This window comes from Dermacentor silvarum, chromosome 10, assembly GCF_013339745.2.
Source record: "Dermacentor silvarum isolate Dsil-2018 chromosome 10, BIME_Dsil_1.4, whole genome shotgun sequence".
Taxonomy (NCBI): Eukaryota; Metazoa; Arthropoda; class Arachnida; order Ixodida; family Ixodidae; genus Dermacentor; species Dermacentor silvarum.
Window position 1 is genome coordinate 66208662 of NC_051163.1, and position 14761 is coordinate 66223422.

General features: G+C 48.1%; 41 non-coding genes and 1 pseudogene across 41 annotated transcripts; all 42 read left to right on the top strand.

Moving 5' to 3' along the window:
• Nucleotides 1-1852: 1852 nt before the first annotated feature.
• On the top strand, nt 1853-1924 carry Trnak-uuu (transfer RNA lysine (anticodon UUU)). Its single transcript has one exon. It is a non-coding gene; the product is annotated as a tRNA-Lys (tRNA).
• Nucleotides 1925-1930: 6 nt separating this feature from the next.
• On the top strand, nt 1931-2002 carry Trnaq-cug (transfer RNA glutamine (anticodon CUG)). The gene has a single exon. It is a non-coding gene; the product is annotated as a tRNA-Gln (tRNA).
• Nucleotides 2003-2076: 74 nt separating this feature from the next.
• On the top strand, nt 2077-2148 carry Trnae-uuc (transfer RNA glutamic acid (anticodon UUC)). The gene has a single exon. It is a non-coding gene; the product is annotated as a tRNA-Glu (tRNA).
• Nucleotides 2149-2154: 6 nt separating this feature from the next.
• Trnaq-cug (transfer RNA glutamine (anticodon CUG)) lies at nt 2155-2226 on the top strand. Its single transcript has one exon. It is a non-coding gene; the product is annotated as a tRNA-Gln (tRNA).
• Nucleotides 2227-2300: 74 nt separating this feature from the next.
• Nucleotides 2301-2372, top strand: Trnae-uuc (transfer RNA glutamic acid (anticodon UUC)). Its single transcript has one exon. It is a non-coding gene; the product is annotated as a tRNA-Glu (tRNA).
• Nucleotides 2373-2378: 6 nt separating this feature from the next.
• Nucleotides 2379-2450, top strand: Trnaq-cug (transfer RNA glutamine (anticodon CUG)). The gene has a single exon. It is a non-coding gene; the product is annotated as a tRNA-Gln (tRNA).
• A 130-nt stretch (nt 2451-2580) lies between these two features.
• On the top strand, nt 2581-3799 carry LOC125941035 (uncharacterized; annotated as a pseudogene).
• Nucleotides 3800-9616: 5817 nt separating this feature from the next.
• Nucleotides 9617-9688, top strand: Trnae-uuc (transfer RNA glutamic acid (anticodon UUC)). The gene has a single exon. It is a non-coding gene; the product is annotated as a tRNA-Glu (tRNA).
• Nucleotides 9689-9694: 6 nt separating this feature from the next.
• Nucleotides 9695-9766, top strand: Trnaq-cug (transfer RNA glutamine (anticodon CUG)). Its single transcript has one exon. It is a non-coding gene; the product is annotated as a tRNA-Gln (tRNA).
• Nucleotides 9767-9840: 74 nt separating this feature from the next.
• Nucleotides 9841-9912, top strand: Trnae-uuc (transfer RNA glutamic acid (anticodon UUC)). The gene has a single exon. It is a non-coding gene; the product is annotated as a tRNA-Glu (tRNA).
• Nucleotides 9913-9918: 6 nt separating this feature from the next.
• Trnaq-cug (transfer RNA glutamine (anticodon CUG)) lies at nt 9919-9990 on the top strand. Its single transcript has one exon. It is a non-coding gene; the product is annotated as a tRNA-Gln (tRNA).
• Nucleotides 9991-10064: 74 nt separating this feature from the next.
• Nucleotides 10065-10136, top strand: Trnae-uuc (transfer RNA glutamic acid (anticodon UUC)). Its single transcript has one exon. It is a non-coding gene; the product is annotated as a tRNA-Glu (tRNA).
• A 6-nt stretch (nt 10137-10142) lies between these two features.
• On the top strand, nt 10143-10214 carry Trnaq-cug (transfer RNA glutamine (anticodon CUG)). Its single transcript has one exon. It is a non-coding gene; the product is annotated as a tRNA-Gln (tRNA).
• A 74-nt stretch (nt 10215-10288) lies between these two features.
• On the top strand, nt 10289-10360 carry Trnae-uuc (transfer RNA glutamic acid (anticodon UUC)). Its single transcript has one exon. It is a non-coding gene; the product is annotated as a tRNA-Glu (tRNA).
• A 6-nt stretch (nt 10361-10366) lies between these two features.
• Trnaq-cug (transfer RNA glutamine (anticodon CUG)) lies at nt 10367-10438 on the top strand. Its single transcript has one exon. It is a non-coding gene; the product is annotated as a tRNA-Gln (tRNA).
• A 74-nt stretch (nt 10439-10512) lies between these two features.
• Nucleotides 10513-10584, top strand: Trnae-uuc (transfer RNA glutamic acid (anticodon UUC)). The gene has a single exon. It is a non-coding gene; the product is annotated as a tRNA-Glu (tRNA).
• Nucleotides 10585-10590: 6 nt separating this feature from the next.
• Nucleotides 10591-10662, top strand: Trnaq-cug (transfer RNA glutamine (anticodon CUG)). The gene has a single exon. It is a non-coding gene; the product is annotated as a tRNA-Gln (tRNA).
• Nucleotides 10663-10736: 74 nt separating this feature from the next.
• Nucleotides 10737-10808, top strand: Trnae-uuc (transfer RNA glutamic acid (anticodon UUC)). The gene has a single exon. It is a non-coding gene; the product is annotated as a tRNA-Glu (tRNA).
• A 6-nt stretch (nt 10809-10814) lies between these two features.
• Trnaq-cug (transfer RNA glutamine (anticodon CUG)) lies at nt 10815-10886 on the top strand. Its single transcript has one exon. It is a non-coding gene; the product is annotated as a tRNA-Gln (tRNA).
• A 74-nt stretch (nt 10887-10960) lies between these two features.
• On the top strand, nt 10961-11032 carry Trnae-uuc (transfer RNA glutamic acid (anticodon UUC)). The gene has a single exon. It is a non-coding gene; the product is annotated as a tRNA-Glu (tRNA).
• Nucleotides 11033-11038: 6 nt separating this feature from the next.
• On the top strand, nt 11039-11110 carry Trnaq-cug (transfer RNA glutamine (anticodon CUG)). Its single transcript has one exon. It is a non-coding gene; the product is annotated as a tRNA-Gln (tRNA).
• Nucleotides 11111-11183: 73 nt separating this feature from the next.
• Nucleotides 11184-11255, top strand: Trnae-uuc (transfer RNA glutamic acid (anticodon UUC)). Its single transcript has one exon. It is a non-coding gene; the product is annotated as a tRNA-Glu (tRNA).
• Nucleotides 11256-11261: 6 nt separating this feature from the next.
• Nucleotides 11262-11333, top strand: Trnaq-cug (transfer RNA glutamine (anticodon CUG)). The gene has a single exon. It is a non-coding gene; the product is annotated as a tRNA-Gln (tRNA).
• Nucleotides 11334-11407: 74 nt separating this feature from the next.
• On the top strand, nt 11408-11479 carry Trnae-uuc (transfer RNA glutamic acid (anticodon UUC)). The gene has a single exon. It is a non-coding gene; the product is annotated as a tRNA-Glu (tRNA).
• Nucleotides 11480-11485: 6 nt separating this feature from the next.
• On the top strand, nt 11486-11557 carry Trnaq-cug (transfer RNA glutamine (anticodon CUG)). The gene has a single exon. It is a non-coding gene; the product is annotated as a tRNA-Gln (tRNA).
• Nucleotides 11558-11631: 74 nt separating this feature from the next.
• Trnae-uuc (transfer RNA glutamic acid (anticodon UUC)) lies at nt 11632-11703 on the top strand. The gene has a single exon. It is a non-coding gene; the product is annotated as a tRNA-Glu (tRNA).
• A 6-nt stretch (nt 11704-11709) lies between these two features.
• On the top strand, nt 11710-11781 carry Trnaq-cug (transfer RNA glutamine (anticodon CUG)). Its single transcript has one exon. It is a non-coding gene; the product is annotated as a tRNA-Gln (tRNA).
• A 74-nt stretch (nt 11782-11855) lies between these two features.
• Trnae-uuc (transfer RNA glutamic acid (anticodon UUC)) lies at nt 11856-11927 on the top strand. Its single transcript has one exon. It is a non-coding gene; the product is annotated as a tRNA-Glu (tRNA).
• Nucleotides 11928-11933: 6 nt separating this feature from the next.
• On the top strand, nt 11934-12005 carry Trnaq-cug (transfer RNA glutamine (anticodon CUG)). Its single transcript has one exon. It is a non-coding gene; the product is annotated as a tRNA-Gln (tRNA).
• A 77-nt stretch (nt 12006-12082) lies between these two features.
• Nucleotides 12083-12154, top strand: Trnae-uuc (transfer RNA glutamic acid (anticodon UUC)). Its single transcript has one exon. It is a non-coding gene; the product is annotated as a tRNA-Glu (tRNA).
• A 6-nt stretch (nt 12155-12160) lies between these two features.
• On the top strand, nt 12161-12232 carry Trnaq-cug (transfer RNA glutamine (anticodon CUG)). Its single transcript has one exon. It is a non-coding gene; the product is annotated as a tRNA-Gln (tRNA).
• Nucleotides 12233-12307: 75 nt separating this feature from the next.
• On the top strand, nt 12308-12379 carry Trnae-uuc (transfer RNA glutamic acid (anticodon UUC)). The gene has a single exon. It is a non-coding gene; the product is annotated as a tRNA-Glu (tRNA).
• A 6-nt stretch (nt 12380-12385) lies between these two features.
• On the top strand, nt 12386-12457 carry Trnaq-cug (transfer RNA glutamine (anticodon CUG)). The gene has a single exon. It is a non-coding gene; the product is annotated as a tRNA-Gln (tRNA).
• Nucleotides 12458-12533: 76 nt separating this feature from the next.
• Trnae-uuc (transfer RNA glutamic acid (anticodon UUC)) lies at nt 12534-12605 on the top strand. Its single transcript has one exon. It is a non-coding gene; the product is annotated as a tRNA-Glu (tRNA).
• Nucleotides 12606-12611: 6 nt separating this feature from the next.
• On the top strand, nt 12612-12683 carry Trnaq-cug (transfer RNA glutamine (anticodon CUG)). The gene has a single exon. It is a non-coding gene; the product is annotated as a tRNA-Gln (tRNA).
• Nucleotides 12684-12758: 75 nt separating this feature from the next.
• Nucleotides 12759-12830, top strand: Trnae-uuc (transfer RNA glutamic acid (anticodon UUC)). Its single transcript has one exon. It is a non-coding gene; the product is annotated as a tRNA-Glu (tRNA).
• A 152-nt stretch (nt 12831-12982) lies between these two features.
• Trnae-uuc (transfer RNA glutamic acid (anticodon UUC)) lies at nt 12983-13054 on the top strand. Its single transcript has one exon. It is a non-coding gene; the product is annotated as a tRNA-Glu (tRNA).
• A 149-nt stretch (nt 13055-13203) lies between these two features.
• Trnae-uuc (transfer RNA glutamic acid (anticodon UUC)) lies at nt 13204-13275 on the top strand. The gene has a single exon. It is a non-coding gene; the product is annotated as a tRNA-Glu (tRNA).
• A 6-nt stretch (nt 13276-13281) lies between these two features.
• On the top strand, nt 13282-13353 carry Trnaq-cug (transfer RNA glutamine (anticodon CUG)). Its single transcript has one exon. It is a non-coding gene; the product is annotated as a tRNA-Gln (tRNA).
• A 76-nt stretch (nt 13354-13429) lies between these two features.
• On the top strand, nt 13430-13501 carry Trnae-uuc (transfer RNA glutamic acid (anticodon UUC)). The gene has a single exon. It is a non-coding gene; the product is annotated as a tRNA-Glu (tRNA).
• A 6-nt stretch (nt 13502-13507) lies between these two features.
• Trnaq-cug (transfer RNA glutamine (anticodon CUG)) lies at nt 13508-13579 on the top strand. Its single transcript has one exon. It is a non-coding gene; the product is annotated as a tRNA-Gln (tRNA).
• A 76-nt stretch (nt 13580-13655) lies between these two features.
• Nucleotides 13656-13727, top strand: Trnae-uuc (transfer RNA glutamic acid (anticodon UUC)). The gene has a single exon. It is a non-coding gene; the product is annotated as a tRNA-Glu (tRNA).
• The last annotated feature ends 1034 nt before the right edge of the window (nt 13728-14761 follow it).

The following is a 14761-nucleotide window of genomic DNA, read 5'->3' on the forward strand; positions in this document are numbered from 1 at the left end:
GATGAACATGGAAGAGATAGCCTGGGTATCGATGATAAACGATTAACCTTAAAAATTGGGAGAGGCACTAACGCGAAACACGAACCAATAGGCATCAGAATTTCTAAATATGAATGAAAAGCAAATAAGAGAGATCGCAAAACATATAGAGAAGAAAATGGAGGCTTTTCCTACAGCAGTCAGGGAATATACGGAACTGGTGGACGTTATGCAACATGAAATAACGCAGACACGGCAAAACAATTGTTGGATTGGAAAGAGGAAACCACGTAAGTGGTAGAACAAGGAAATAAAACAAGCTATAGAAGAGTGTAAACAGGCATCTAGGGCTCATCGAGAAGCCAAAAAAATTACACCATCTTCCCGTAGGGGAACCCTGAGTAGTATGCGAAGCAGCCATGGGGTCGACTCAAGGTAGGTTTATCAGCTGTATAAACTTGGACATGCAGCAGCACCAGCAACGCGCAGAACTGTTGTCGACGCCGTCGGCGTTTTGCCCGCGTTCGCACCGAACGCGCGCGGCGTTGGTGACTGTTGCCGGTGCCTCTGGGGCGCCTACCGTCGCGCCTCTAACCTAAGCTGCTTCGCATTATCGTGCGCGGAACCGCAGGTGTTGCCATTCGTTGCGCAATCCGGAGAGGAGCTTCGGAGAGGAGAGGAGGAATGCCGAGAGGAGAGGAGACGAGACAAGGAGAGGAGAGGAGGGAGAGGAGGATGCGCATGCGCAGTAGGGGTGTGGACGCACGGCGGATGGATGGATGGAGGGAGGGAGGGAGGGAGGGAGGGAGGGAGTGACAAAGCCCCGAGCATAAGATGCTTCGCATCTAAAAGTTGGGATTACAAGAAGAGGTGCTTCTTAGATGGAATACATACCGAGAAAAGAAAAGGGTGGCGAGTGAGCTCGTGCAAGAGAAAATTAAATGTGCAAGTGAACGTTGGGTGCATAACATTCACAAAAGAGACAAAGGCGCTCCAAAGAGATACTGGAACCATATAACAGCACTCGGAGCTCCAACTAGAAACTCGCAAACGGCTATAAGGGATGAAGACGGTAACATCTGCGAAGGAGACGATGCGCTGCGGTACATTACAGACGTTATTATTAGGATAACTTCGGCACGAGAAAAAGCGTAGTTCAGACAACAGATCCAGCAACAGCAGAGAGGCCAGAGAGATCAAAATTTAGCATAGAAAGCTTTTATTGGAAAAAGGCAGCAGAAAATGTCCCTAACAACACGGCAGCAGGACCCGATGAAATCCTAATACAGCTAATCAAAAACCTCGGTCCAAAAAGCAAGGCACTGCTGACTAATGCCATAGAGCAAGTGATTCGAACAAAGAAAATTCCCGTTGGATGGCGTGAAAGCAAGATGAATCTCATCTACAAAGGCAAAGGAGGTAAGGATAAGACGAGCTCGTACAGGTCAGTTAGACTAAAGTCGGTGATATATAGGATGGCAATGCAAGCCATAAAATTAGAACTGCCGAAGTGGGTGGAGAAAATGATGTGCTGGGGGAACTACAGAATGGGTTCAGAAAAGGCAGACGCTTCTAGGATAATATGTTTGTACTAAGTGCATAGAGATTTCAGTAGCTCAGTATGTCACGTGTCAGAACACATGTCACGCTTTCTGGAGGTGCAAAAACATAAATAGTTGCTCCTGAGAAGCCTTGGCATTCCTAAAGCAATTTTAATAGACAAAGTCAGCCTAGTCACGCTGGCCGCTATATAAACGCGTGTATTTTTTTCTTCTGTATTTTCTTGCACTAGTTATTTATTCTGTTTGTCTTGCTGACATTGTGTAGGTGTAGGTGAACCTGTTGAGAACTGGCAATAAAGAAAAAAGAAGTCTCCGGCGGGGTCTAGTGGCTAGGATACCTGGCTTTTGCCCAGGAGGCCCGGGTTCGATTCCCCGCGTCGGAAGTGTGTGGTCTCATGGTGTAACGGTTAGCACTCTGGACTCTGAATCCAGCAATCCGAGTTCAAATCTCGGTGAGACCTCGTTTCTTTCTTCTTGCACGGCGCGCGGACTGCATTTAGTGAACAGAAGCCCCACTGCGTCAGCGTATCCCGTCTCCGGCGTGGTCTAGTGGCTAGGATACCTGGCTTTCACCCAGGAGGCCCGGGTTCGATTCCCGGCGTCGGAATAGTGTGGTCTCATGGTGTAACGGTTAGCAGTCTGGACTCTGAATCCAGCAATCCGAGTTCAAATCTCGGTGAGACCTCGTTTCTTTCTTTTTGCACGGCGCGCGGACTGTGTTTAGTGAACAGAAGCCCCACTGCGTCAGCGCATCCCGTCTTCGGCGTGGTCTAGTGGCTAGGATACCTGGCTTTCACCCAGGAGGCCCGGGTTCGATTCCCGGCGTCGGAATAGTGCGGTCTCATGGTGTAACGGTTAGCACTCTGGACTCTGAATCCAGCAATCCGAGTTCAAATCTCGGTGAGACCTCGTTTCTTTCTTTTTGCACGGCGCGCGGACTGCGTTTAGTGAACAGAAGCCCCACTGCGTCAGCGTATCCCGTCTCCGGCGTGGTCTAGGGATGATTCCACTTCCGGCAATCACAGTGAATGGTCGCGGAATGTCTTGCTCCTCAGGAGCGGTTACAGCGGCCCTCGGCCGCGGTTCCCGGTCAACGGAAAAACCTTCTGCGGACTACCAGATGGTTCTACCACAACTGCCTTCAGGTGCAAGTGTTTTGAACACTATTTTTATTCACGGCGAAGTTAAAGCTCGAAGCTCGACCTTATCGTGTTGAGCATTTCAGGGAAGCGCTTTCGCGACTCATGCTGCTGCCGGAAGTGGTGGCCCTCGGGTCTTATCAGATGAATCATGTGTGGGCCGTAACTTTTTCGAACGAGGCGGCCAAAAAGAAGATATTGGACGCAGAAGGATTCCTTGTCAAGGAACACCGTTGCGTGGTCATTGACCCGTGCAACCAAGGTGTCAGGCTCAAGCTCTTCTGGCTATTGCATGGTGTTCCTGACGAAGACGTCAGAACAGCCTTGGCACCGTTCGGAAGAGTGACTGAAGTGACGAGAGAGAAGTGGAGGGTCCAGGGCTGCAACGACAAAGGAACCACGACACGGTCGGTGGTCCTTAAACTCAAGCCCGGAATGATAGCAGAGGACGTACCACGCCAACTTCGTGTTGGGGAAGACCTGGCTCTCGTCATTGTCCCGGGCAGAGCACCCCTCTGCCTCCAGTGCCGTGGCACTGGACACATTCGACGAGAATGCCGGGTTCCACGCTGTGGGCTGTGTCGTCGCTTTGGCCACGACGAGACCCAGTGCGTGAGAACGTACGCCCACGTTGCTGGCCCAGGCAGGAGCGAGGACTCGTCTGAGCTTCTTATGGATCAAGAGGACGCCGAAGAGGCCGCCAAAGGAGCAGCTGAAGGGGCGGCGGCTCAGTCTGCACCATTGGCTACGAAGACCGAAAAGGTGAACTCGAAGGGGATAGATGAAGGCTATGTGCCGGATTCTGCGCCTCCACCTGCGAAGGTTCAAGTGACGCAAGCTTGTGCTGACGTGACGGGCGCGTCGTCAGAAATCATGCCACCTCCGACCAAAGTGGCTGACGAGCCAGTCAGCGTCAGCGACGACATGGACCTGACTTCCGACGCTAAGGGCGCCGAAAAGCGGTTGCGTGACGATGTTGAGGACCACAGCCGAGACACCGACGGCGTGGATACCGAAGGACCGACACCAAAAACACCGACAGTCCGACGGTCGACGCTGAAGGCCAAGCCCAACGTGCCGCCAGACAGACGGCCGTCACATGCTCCGCCTCCGCCTTAGCGGAGGTAGTGCCACGGAAAGAACTTTCCGCACCCGATCTTTGATCGGGAGTGATTCTGCGAGGACGTGGTTTTGCCGTTGTCGCCTTCAAAGAGAGTCATACGTTCACCAAGCATCAGTGTATACAAGAGCCGCTATGTTTCCTCGAAATGTGTGAGTAGGGGCCCACCTTAATTGCAGCTAACACAATGGCAGACGAAATTAACATCACCACTCCGCTGCGTTTGGCGACATTAAACGTCAGAGGGGTGTCACAGCTGGCGAAGACAATGTCAGATTAGCCGCATGCTACTAGAAAAAGACATTGATTTGATGGCAGTCCAAGAAACAAAAATTGAATCAGAGGAAAAAACGGATCGATTGGCAGAAATTTTCAAAACGAATTACAACGTATGCGTTTGCCACGCGAATGGTACTTCTGGTGGCTGCCTTCTTTTTATTAGAAACAGTATTGGGATTACAGAGCAGCAAGTTACTTCATGTGAGGGAGGGCCTATGCTTATTTGTGATTTTTCTTTTTCTGGACTGCTTTGGCGGGCGGTGTGTGTATATGCTCCTAATAATGCTCGTGAACGTGAGAAATTTTTTGTTTACCTGAGATCTTTCTTGGTGTGTGACAGGCACGTTCTAGTGTTTGGCGACTTTAATTGTGTGTGCCGGCCGATAGATAGATCGAAAAAGCTGCTCAGTCAAGATAAAAGCGTAAATGTTCTGCATGAAATTTTGTGTGAAGTTGACCTGGAGGATGTTGGAACTGTTCTTGGTTCTGACAATGATGTGCAATATACGCATTTTCAAGGAGACTGCCACTCGAGATTAGACCGCATCTATGTCCCTTTTCACTTAGTTCCGCTCCTTTCTAGCTACAGAGTCGAATGCATCAGTTTCAGTGACCACTGCTTGGTAATGGTTACTATAGGCACGAAATGCAAAGAGCAAAAATTTAATTGGCACTTATGGAAACTTAATGACAATTTGTTGCAGGATGAAGTGTTTCTTCAAAGAATAAAAGAGAAATTAGGAAACGTTCTCCTTAAAAATGCGGAAAATGTTGTAGAAGCTTGGGAACTCTTTAAAACCGAAGCGAAAATAATTGCTTTAGAGAGAGCATGCGTGTTGCGGCACAAACAAAAGCAAGAGGAACGTCAAGTGCAGTGTACGTTAGCATACCTTTTGAACATGGAAAGAGACGCGGCTGGTACATTTGTCAACGATATCAAAGAACTTAAAGCTCAACTTGAAGTCATTGATGAAGAGAGATATCGCGGCGCCGTTTGGAGAGCCCGCGCAGAACGAGTATGGTTGGGTGAAACGCCCACCAAGCGAGCGCTAAGTGACGAGAAGAGACACGCTTTGAGCAAGGAGATAAAAGAAATAGTTTATCAAGGGCAGCTTACAAACGACAAGGAAATGATAGAACGTGCTTTTGTGGACCACTATAGCACGCTGCTAAGCAAGAGGTCAAGCGATATCTCGGCGTTTAAAAGCGATTATTTGCCTCTGATGCCGAGAGTTGATGGTGAACATAAGGAAGCCCTTGAAAGGCCTATTTCTGTAGCATAAATTGGAAATGCTATTGATGACCGTAGTGCAAGAAAATCGCCTGGACCAGATGGTCTTGGGGCAGCAATATATAAAATTTTCAAGGTTGAAGTAGCACAGGCTCTGTATCGCGTCATAACGAAGTGTTATGAACAAAATGGACGCCTCCTTCCTTCCGACAGACACATGTTGTTCTTATACCTAAAGTTACTGATCCCGTAAAGCTTCAATCCGTAGAGGCCTACCGGCCAATAAGTTTAGCTAATATTGATTATAAAGTATTCATGAAGGTGCTCGCCCAACGTCTTCAGAGTGTAGTGAAATCCCTAGTAGGTACACATCAGACATGCGGTATTAGAGGTAGGACTATTTTCACAAATATACACACAGCACGAAGCTTTTGACACGGTGTCGCACGAGATCCTGTTTCTGCTTCTTGAATACGTGAATGTCGGAACAGTCATTTTGGACGGGGTTAAAATGGTTTATGATGGTTGTACAACAAACCTCATTATCAACAACAGACTCAGCAGACGAATTCCAGTACTGTCTAGCATAAAACAAGGGTGTCCGATCTCGGCCTTGCTTTTCGATCTTTATTTAGAACCCTTCTGCTTAAAGTTACTTCATAGCCATAGTATTTGCGGATACACGTTTTTTGGCAGAGAAATAAAAGTGTTAGCCTACGCTGACGACATAGCAGTGTTCTGTCGCGATAAGCAAAGCATTGCAGAAGTAGTGAAGGAAGCGCAATCTTTTTGTAGTGCTTCTGGTAGTGCCATAAGTTGGCCAAAGTGTTCAGGTTTTTGGCACGGGAACTGGCAAGATACGCCAGAATTGTTTTGTAGAATGCAGTGGAGTGTGTTACCCGGCACTTATCTTGGGGTTCCGCTCGGCAACTACCGAGAGCCAGTAGAATACTGGACGAATGAGAGGGACAGAATGAAAGAACAAACTAACAAATGGGGAGGCCACAACTTTTCGATGTTTGCAAGAGCCAAAGTGTGTAATATGTTTTTAGTAGCTGAAGTGTTTTACGTCTTGCAGGTGCTATGCATGAGCCGATCATCAGTTCAAAGAATACACAGAGTGTTTGCGGAATTTATATGGAGTTCGGTATGGGAACGCACGAGCAGATTTAATTTGTTTCACTCTTTGCGCAACGGTGGACTCAGTTTAACTCATTTGTTTTTCAAGCAACTTGTGTCGAGATTTGTTTTCTTGCGTGACCAAAGTGATGGGTTTCTGCGCACGGTGATCCAAGTGAGATTACGTGACGCTTTGCCCGATTTTGTTGTATCGCCGCACGCAGTCAAACCGATGGCACTAAAGGGCTATCTGCGTGAAGTTATCACAGCGATTCGCCTTCTAAATGCGAGATTTTCTAGGGAGTACTTGTTCGAAGTGTCACGGAAAAAATTATATAAGGATCTTGTTGACGTTTTTGTACCTATGCCAGTGTATCGTTCTATGTACTACTTAGGGCCTGAACGTGATGTTCTCAAAAGAGTAAGGAATATGCCTGTAAGAGCTAATGCGAAATCCTTCTTTTTCAAGCTCCACACTGACACACTGCCGGTTAAGCCATGGCTAAGGCGCAAGGGTTTGTTTGTCCCATGGTCCGTCAATTGCCTTATATGCAATAAGGAAGAAACAACTGAACATATTTTTCTTGACTGCCATGACGCCCGCTTTCTTTGGGACATCCTGCAGAGAACTTAAAAAAAAAGAGCTCCCGATTAGTGCGTTTGGAATAAGGTTCTTGCCATGCGCAGAACCTGACGGTGTGCCGGCGGACATGTTAATGTTTTAATGTTTGTTTTTGTTAATGAATTATTTTCAGTCTTGTGAAAATGACAGCAAGAAGATGTGGAACAAATTAAACTCGCTACTCAACCATTCACCGAAAGATCGTATGATAGAATGCATCGTACGCGATGGAAAAGAAATACGTGGTGATCGCCTGGCGGACGCGTTTAATGAATATTTTATTCAAAACGACAACCCACCAGTGAACATGAACGCCTGTCAAAGTGTCCGGACACCATTTTCTTGAGCCCGATGACTGTGTCTAAAGTAGTCACCATTTTCCACGAATAAAGAATAGCACCACACGTGATATTAATAATCTACAAATCAGACCTGTGAAATATAGTATTGACATTGTAGCTCCAGTGCTAATGTATATCTACAATCTCTGTCTTTCTTCTGGTGTGTTTCCCTGTAACATGCAGATTGCTAAGGTACTTGCAATATTCAAAAAAAGGAGATAAAAGACAAATGTGTAATTATCAACCAATTTCAATATTACCTATCTTTTCGAAAGGATTGGAGGAAATTATTGCCTGTCGTATAACAGTATTCACTGAAACGAAGGTATTGATATCTAATTGCCAGTATGCCTTTCGAAAACATTTATCCACGGAAATGGCCCTTCTTGAACACAAAGAATTCATTCTGAACAACCTTGAAGAGCGCTTTTTAACCCTAGGAGTATTTATATATTTCAGTAAGGCATTCGACAGTATAAATCATGCTCTATTGTTGCAAAAATTAACATATTACGGTATACGGGGTATAGCTCTAGACTTAATAACTTCGTACCTGAAACACAGAAAGCAGCTAGTGGAACTTGACGTTGTATCCCATGTCAGACAAGTCAAGCTTGGAGTTCCACAAGGAAGCATCCTGGGGCCCCTCCTTTTTAATCTCTACGTAAATGACTTGGTTAATGTTGATTCTAACACAAAATGTGTTATTTATGCTGACGACACCACTTTGCTGTTTAAATCAAACAATGCACATAGCGTCATAATGACCGCTAACCCTGTTCTAAGGAAAGTCCACGAATGGTCTGTTGAAAACGGTCTAAAAATTAATGCAAACAAAACCAAAACAGTGTTGTTTCAAGCTAAAAATAAGAAAACTACACCAGAAACAGATCCACTTATAGGGGGCTCAAGAACTGAAATTGTAAAAACAATAAAAACGCTAGGTGTCTTCTTCGATGAGCACATGACGTGGAACACCCGTTACGACTTCCTCACTGGAAAACTGTCCCAAGTCGTTGGTGCAGTGTACTGCCTTAAATAGCTTCCACGCAAAATAAAAATACTCATTTACAATGCTTTATTCTTAAGTCATTTAAACTACTGCTGTCTAGTATGGGGCACCGCATCAAAAACTAATATACACTGTCTCTCCATCTTGCAGAAAAAAATAATACGCTTGATATGTAATAAGCCGTACGATGCTCCTACTCAGCCACTATTCACAACACTTAATCTACTTAAAATTCAAAATCACTTTCAACACCGTTTGGCACTGACGTATCGCAAGGAGCTCAAGCACACGGTAAGCGGAATCCGAAACATAGCTCGCCTACACGAACATGTCGCAGCCTATGACACTAGGACACCTGAACAATGGAACATTCCGCACTCAAGAACGAATTATGGTCAACAAATGCTTCGACATACACTTCCGACTCTACTCAATAACCTCGCCTTACGAGAAATAGACCTTCTGTCCATATGCAGCCTGCACAGCTACTTTCAGTCAAACTAATCCTTGTTAATCCTTGTTGTTTAATGAGTTTGTTTCATATAGAATACTGTATGACCTTTCCCCCCTTTATTTGCTTTAGTCTATGCTGCACTGAATATAGTGCTATTTTTTCCCCTGTTTTCGTATAATAAGACTTTCTTTATGTAATCTATAATGCTCATGTATAAATTCAATATCACCTTGTTAATGCAGACTACTTGTTTTTCCGAATTGTTAAAATGTATTACTACCTGTCTCGTATACACATTTTTTTTTCTTTTTTTGACACCTTCCGATTTATTTACTCACATGTGAGCACCCGACGCCTTCTGTTGCCTTTGATGGGTATTTGGGCTGGTCAAGTTGCCTGCGCGCAACTTTTTATCCAGAACCCCACCATGTAATTCTTTTCATGGGAAAATAAATTATTATATATAATTATATAATTATTGTGTATGCAAAGCGTATGGCGAACTCGAATGGCTGTACACAATGCTGATGTACATGCGAGGTCAGCCACATACTATTTTGTTGAAAATGTTGTTTCCACAAGGGAAGTGTTGAAAATTCAAAGTGATCCACCAGAGTGGCTTCAAGTGTTGGATAGTTTGGCTTCGCTGAAGCCATTTTAACATGACACTACAGTTCTTTAACGACTGGTTTTTTAATCTAGTATTTATTTGACATATTTTTGTGTATTTGCCAAGTCGGTAATAAAGAAAAAAAAAACCCGGCGTGGTCTAGTGGCTAGGATACCTGGCTTTCACCCAGGAGGCCCGGGTTCGATTCCCGGCGTCGGAATAGTGCGGTGTCATGGTGTAACGGTTAGCACTCTGGACTCTGAATCCAGCAATCCGAGTTCAAATCTCGGTGAGACCTCGTTTCTTTCTTTTTGCACGGCGCGCGGACTGCGTTTAGTGAACAGAAGCCCCATTGCGTCAGCGTAACCCGTCTCCGGCGTGGTCTAGTGGCTAGGATACCTGGCTTTCACCCAGGAGGCCCGGGTTCGATTCCCGGCGTCGGAATAGTGCGGTCTCATGGTGTAACGGTTAGCACTCTGGACTCTGAATCCAGCAATCCGAGTTCAAATCTCGGTGAGACCTCGTTTCTTTCTTTTTGCACGGCGCGCGGACTGCGTTTAGTGAACAGAAGCCCCATTGCGTCAGCGTACTCCGTCTCCGGCGTGGTCTAGTGGCTAGGATACCTGGCTTTCACCCAGGAGGCCCGGGTTCGATTCCCGGCGTCGGAATAGTGCGGTCTCATGGTGTAACGGTTAGCACTCTGGACTCTGAATCCAGCAATCCGAGTTCAAATCTCGGTGAGACCTCGTTTCTTTCTTTTTGCACGGCGCGCGGACTGCGTTTAGTGAACAGAAGCCCCATTGCGTCAGCGTAACCCGTCTCCGGCGTGGTCTAGTGGCTAGGATACCTGGCTTTCACCCAGGAGGCCCGGGTTCGATTCCCGGCGTCGGAATAGTGCGGTCTCATGGTGTAACGGTTAGCACTCTGGACTCTGAATCCAGCAATCCGAGTTCAAATCTCGGTGAGACCTCGTTTCTTTCTTTTTGCACGGCGCGCGGACTGCGTTTAGTGAACAGAAGCCCCATTGCGTCAGCGTAACCCGTCTCCGGCGTGGTCTAGTGGCTAGGATACCTGGCTTTCACCCAGGAGGCCCGGGTTCGATTCCCGGCGTCGGAATAGTGCGGTCTCATGGTGTAACGGTTAGCACTCTGGACTCTGAATCCAGCAATCCGAGTTCAAATCTCGGTGAGACCTCGTTTCTTTCTTTTTGCACGGCGCGCGGACTGCTGTTTAGTGAACAGAAGCCCCATTGCGTCAGCGTACCCGTCTCCGGCGTGGTCTAGTGGCTAGGATACCTGGCTTTCACCCAGGAGGCCCGGGTTCGATTCCCGGCGTCGGAATAGTGCGGTCTCATGGTGTAACGGTTAGCACTCTGGACTCTGAATCCAGCAATCCGAGTTCAAATCTCGGTGAGACCTCGTTTCTTTCTTTTTGCACGGCGCGCGGACTGTGTTTAGTGAACAGAAGCCCCATTGCGTCAGCGTAACCCGTCTCCGGCGTGGTCTAGTGGCTAGGATACCTGGCTTTCACCCAGGAGGCCCGGGTTCGATTCCCGGCGTCGGAATAGTGCGGTCTCATGGTGTAACGGTTAGCACTCTGGACTCTGAATCCAGCAATCCGAGTTCAAATCTCGGTGAGACCTCGTTTCTTTCTTTTTGCACGGCGCGCGGACTGCGTTTAGTGAACAGAAGCCCCATTCCGTCAGCGTACCCGTCTCCGGCGTGGTCTAGTGGCTAGGATACCTGGCTTTCACCCAGGAGGCCCGGGTTCGATTCCCGGCGTCGGAATAGTGCGGTCTCATGGTGTAACGGTTAGCACTCTGGACTCTGAATCCAGCAATCCGAGTTCAAATCTCGGTGAGACCTCGTTTCTTTCTTTTTGCACGGCGCGCGGACTGCGTTTAGTGAACAGAAGCCCCATTGCGTCAGCGTACCCCGTCTCCGGCGTGGTCTAGTGGCTAGGATACCTGGCTTTCACCCAGGAGGCCCGGGTTCGATTCCCGGCGTCGGAATAGTGCGGTCTCATGGTGTAACGGTTAGCACTCTGGACTCTGAATCCAGCAATCCGAGTTCAAATCTCGGTGAGACCTCGTTTCTTTCTTTTTGCACGGCGCGCGGACTGTGTTTAGTGAACAGAAGCCCCATTGCGTCAGCGTAACCCGTCTCCGGCGTGGTCTAGTGGCTAGGATACCTGGCTTTCACCCAGGAGGCCCGGGTTCGATTCCCGGCGTCGGAATAGTGCGGTCTCATGGTGTAACGGTTAGCACTCTGGACTCTGAATCCAGCAATCCGAGTTCAAATCTCGGTGAGACCTCGTTTCTTTCTTTTTGCACGGCGCGCGGACTGTGTTTAGTGAACAGAAGCCCCATTGCGTCAGCGTACCCCGTTTCCGGCGTGGTCTAGTGGCTAGGATACCTGGCTTTCACCCAGGAGGCCCGGGTTCGATTCCCGGCGTCGGAATAGTGCGGTCTCATGGTGTAACGGTTAGCACTCTGGACTCTGAATCCAGCAATCCGAGTTCAAATCTCGGTGAGACCTCGTTTCGTTTTTTGGTTTTTTCACAGCGCGCACTGTGTTCAGTGAGCAGCAGCCCCGCTGCATCGACATATCCCGTCTCCGGCGTGGTCTAGCGGCTAGGATACCTGGCTTTCACCCAGGAGGCCCGGGTTCGATTCCCGGCGTCGGAAGAGTGCGGTCTCATGGTGTAACGGTTAGCACTCTGGTCTCTGAATCCAGCAATCCGAGTTCAAATCTCGGTGAGACCTCGCTTCGTTTTTGGTTTTTCACAGCGCGCGCTGTGTTCAGTGAGCAGCAGCCCCGCTGCATCGACTTATCCCGTATCCGGCGTGGTCTAGTGGCTAGGATACCTGGCTTTCACCCAGGAGGCCCGGGTTCGATTCCCGGCGCCGGAAGAGTGCGGTCTCATGGTGTAACGGTTAGCACTCTGGACTCTGAATCCAGCAATCCGAGTTCAAATCTCGGTGAGACCTCGCTTCGCTTTTTGGTTTGTCGCAGCGCGCACTGTGTTCAGTGAGCAACAGCCCCGCTGCATCGACTTAACCCGTCTCCGGCGTGGTCTAGTGGCTAGGATATCTGGCTTTCACCCAGGAGGCCCGGGTTCGATTCCCGGCGTCGGAAGAGTGCGGTCTCATGGTGTAACGGTTAGCACTCTGGTCTCTGAATCCAGCAATCCGAGTTCAAATCTCGGTGAGACCTCGCTTCTTTTTTGGTTTTTCACAGCGCGCACTGTGTTCAGTGAGCAGCAGCCCCGCTGCATCGACTTATCCCGTCTCCGGCGTGGTCTAGTGGCTAGGATACCTGGCTTTCACCCAGGAGGCCCGGGTTCGATTCCCGGCGTCGGAAGAGTGCGGTCTCATGGTGTAACGGTTAGCACTCTGGTCTCTGAATCCAGCAATCCGAGTTCAATCTCGGTGAGACCTCGCTTCTTTTTTGGTTTTTCACAGCGCGCGCTGTGTTCAGTGAGCAGCAGCCCCGCTGCATCGACTTATCCCGTATCCGGCGTGGTCTAGTGGCTAGGATACCTGGCTTTCACCCAGGAGGCCCGGGTTCGATTCCCGGCGCCGGAAGAGTGCGGTCTCGTAACGGTTAGCACTCTGGACTCTGAATCCAGCAATCCGAGTTCAAATCTCGGTGAGACCTCGCTTCTTTTTTTGGTTTTTCACAGCGCGCACTGTGTTCAGTGAGCAGCAGCCCCGCTGCATCGACTTATCCCGTCTCCGGCGTGGTCTAGTGGCTAGGATACCTGGCTTTCACCCAGGAGGCCCGGGTTCGATTCCCGGCGTCGGAAGAGTGCGGTCTCATGGTGTAACGGTTAGCACTCTGGTCTCTGAATCCAGCAATCCGAGTTCAAATCTCGGTGAGACCTCGCTTCTTTTTTTGGTTTTTCACAGCGCGCACTGTGTTCAGTGAGCAGCAGCCCCGCTGCATCGACATATCCCGTCTCCGGCGTGGTCTAGCGGCTAGGATACCTGGCTTTCACCCAGGAGGCCCGGGTTCGATTCCCGGCGTCGGAAGAGTGCGGTCTCATGGTGTAACGGTTAGCACTCTGGTCTCTGAATCCAGCAATCCGAGTTCAAATCTCGGTGAGACCTCGCTTCGTTTTTTGGTTTTTCACAGCGCGCACTGTGTTCAGTGAGCAGCAGCCCCGCTGCATCGACGTATCCCGTCTCCGGCGTGGTCTAGTGGCTAGGATACCTGGCTTTCACCCAGGAGGTCCGGGTTCCATTCCCGGCGCCGGAAGAGTGCGGTCTCATGGTGTAACGGTAGGCACACTGGACTATGAATCCAGCAATCCGAGTTGAAGTCTCGGTGAGACCGCGCTTCGTTTTTTTTTTGTTTTATCACGCTTTATGAAAGATTCGCCACAGCGTTTTTGGCGTCACCTTGCTCCATCACGCGAGGATGTGAAGTATGTTACCAGCAATGAATGTATAATTACAGACTCTGCACAAATTACTGATAGATAAAACGAAATTTTCCATTACATGTTTGACCGTCCCCTACCATTGTCTGCAGAAATAAGAGAGAAAATGACTAATGCCCGTTCAGACATGCCAGGACATTATCTTAATTGTAGAATATATACTTTCACTTCTGCTAGGCCTACACACGAAATAGTCTCCTGGACCGGATGGCATCCCCTAACGAATTCTTGAGACGATATGCTGAATGGGTCGCAAAGTATTTGCTGATATTTTTCCGTGCGTCTCTTGAACAACACAGTTTACCACATGATTGGTTAATGGCGCGAGTCGTGCCAGTTCATAAAACTGGGGACAAACATAGAATTCAAAATTATAGACCCATTTCAATTACATGTACTTGCTGTAAAATGTTCGAGCATATCCTATCAAAAAATTTGCTTAACTATATCGAAAGCTCGAACATATTTATTTCTAACCAGCACGGATTTAGGAGCCGATTGTCCACTATCACCCAGCTTGCAGAAACAGTACACGATTTTGCGCAGGTAATTAATGAAACAGGTCAGGTGGACGGAATTTTCCTTGATTTATCTAAAGCTTTTGACCACGTTTCCCGCTCGGATTTGATTGGTAAGCTTCTTGATCTCGGAGTTAATTTAAATATAATAAAGTGGATTCATTCATACCTTACTAACAGGCCACAATATGTGGAAGTGAAAGGAAACAAATCAAACATTCTAAACATAACATCAGGTGTCCTCTCAAGGGTCTGTGTTAGTACCTATATTGTTTCTATGTTATATTAATCACATGACAAATGGGCTGAATGATAAGATAATGGTTCGTTTA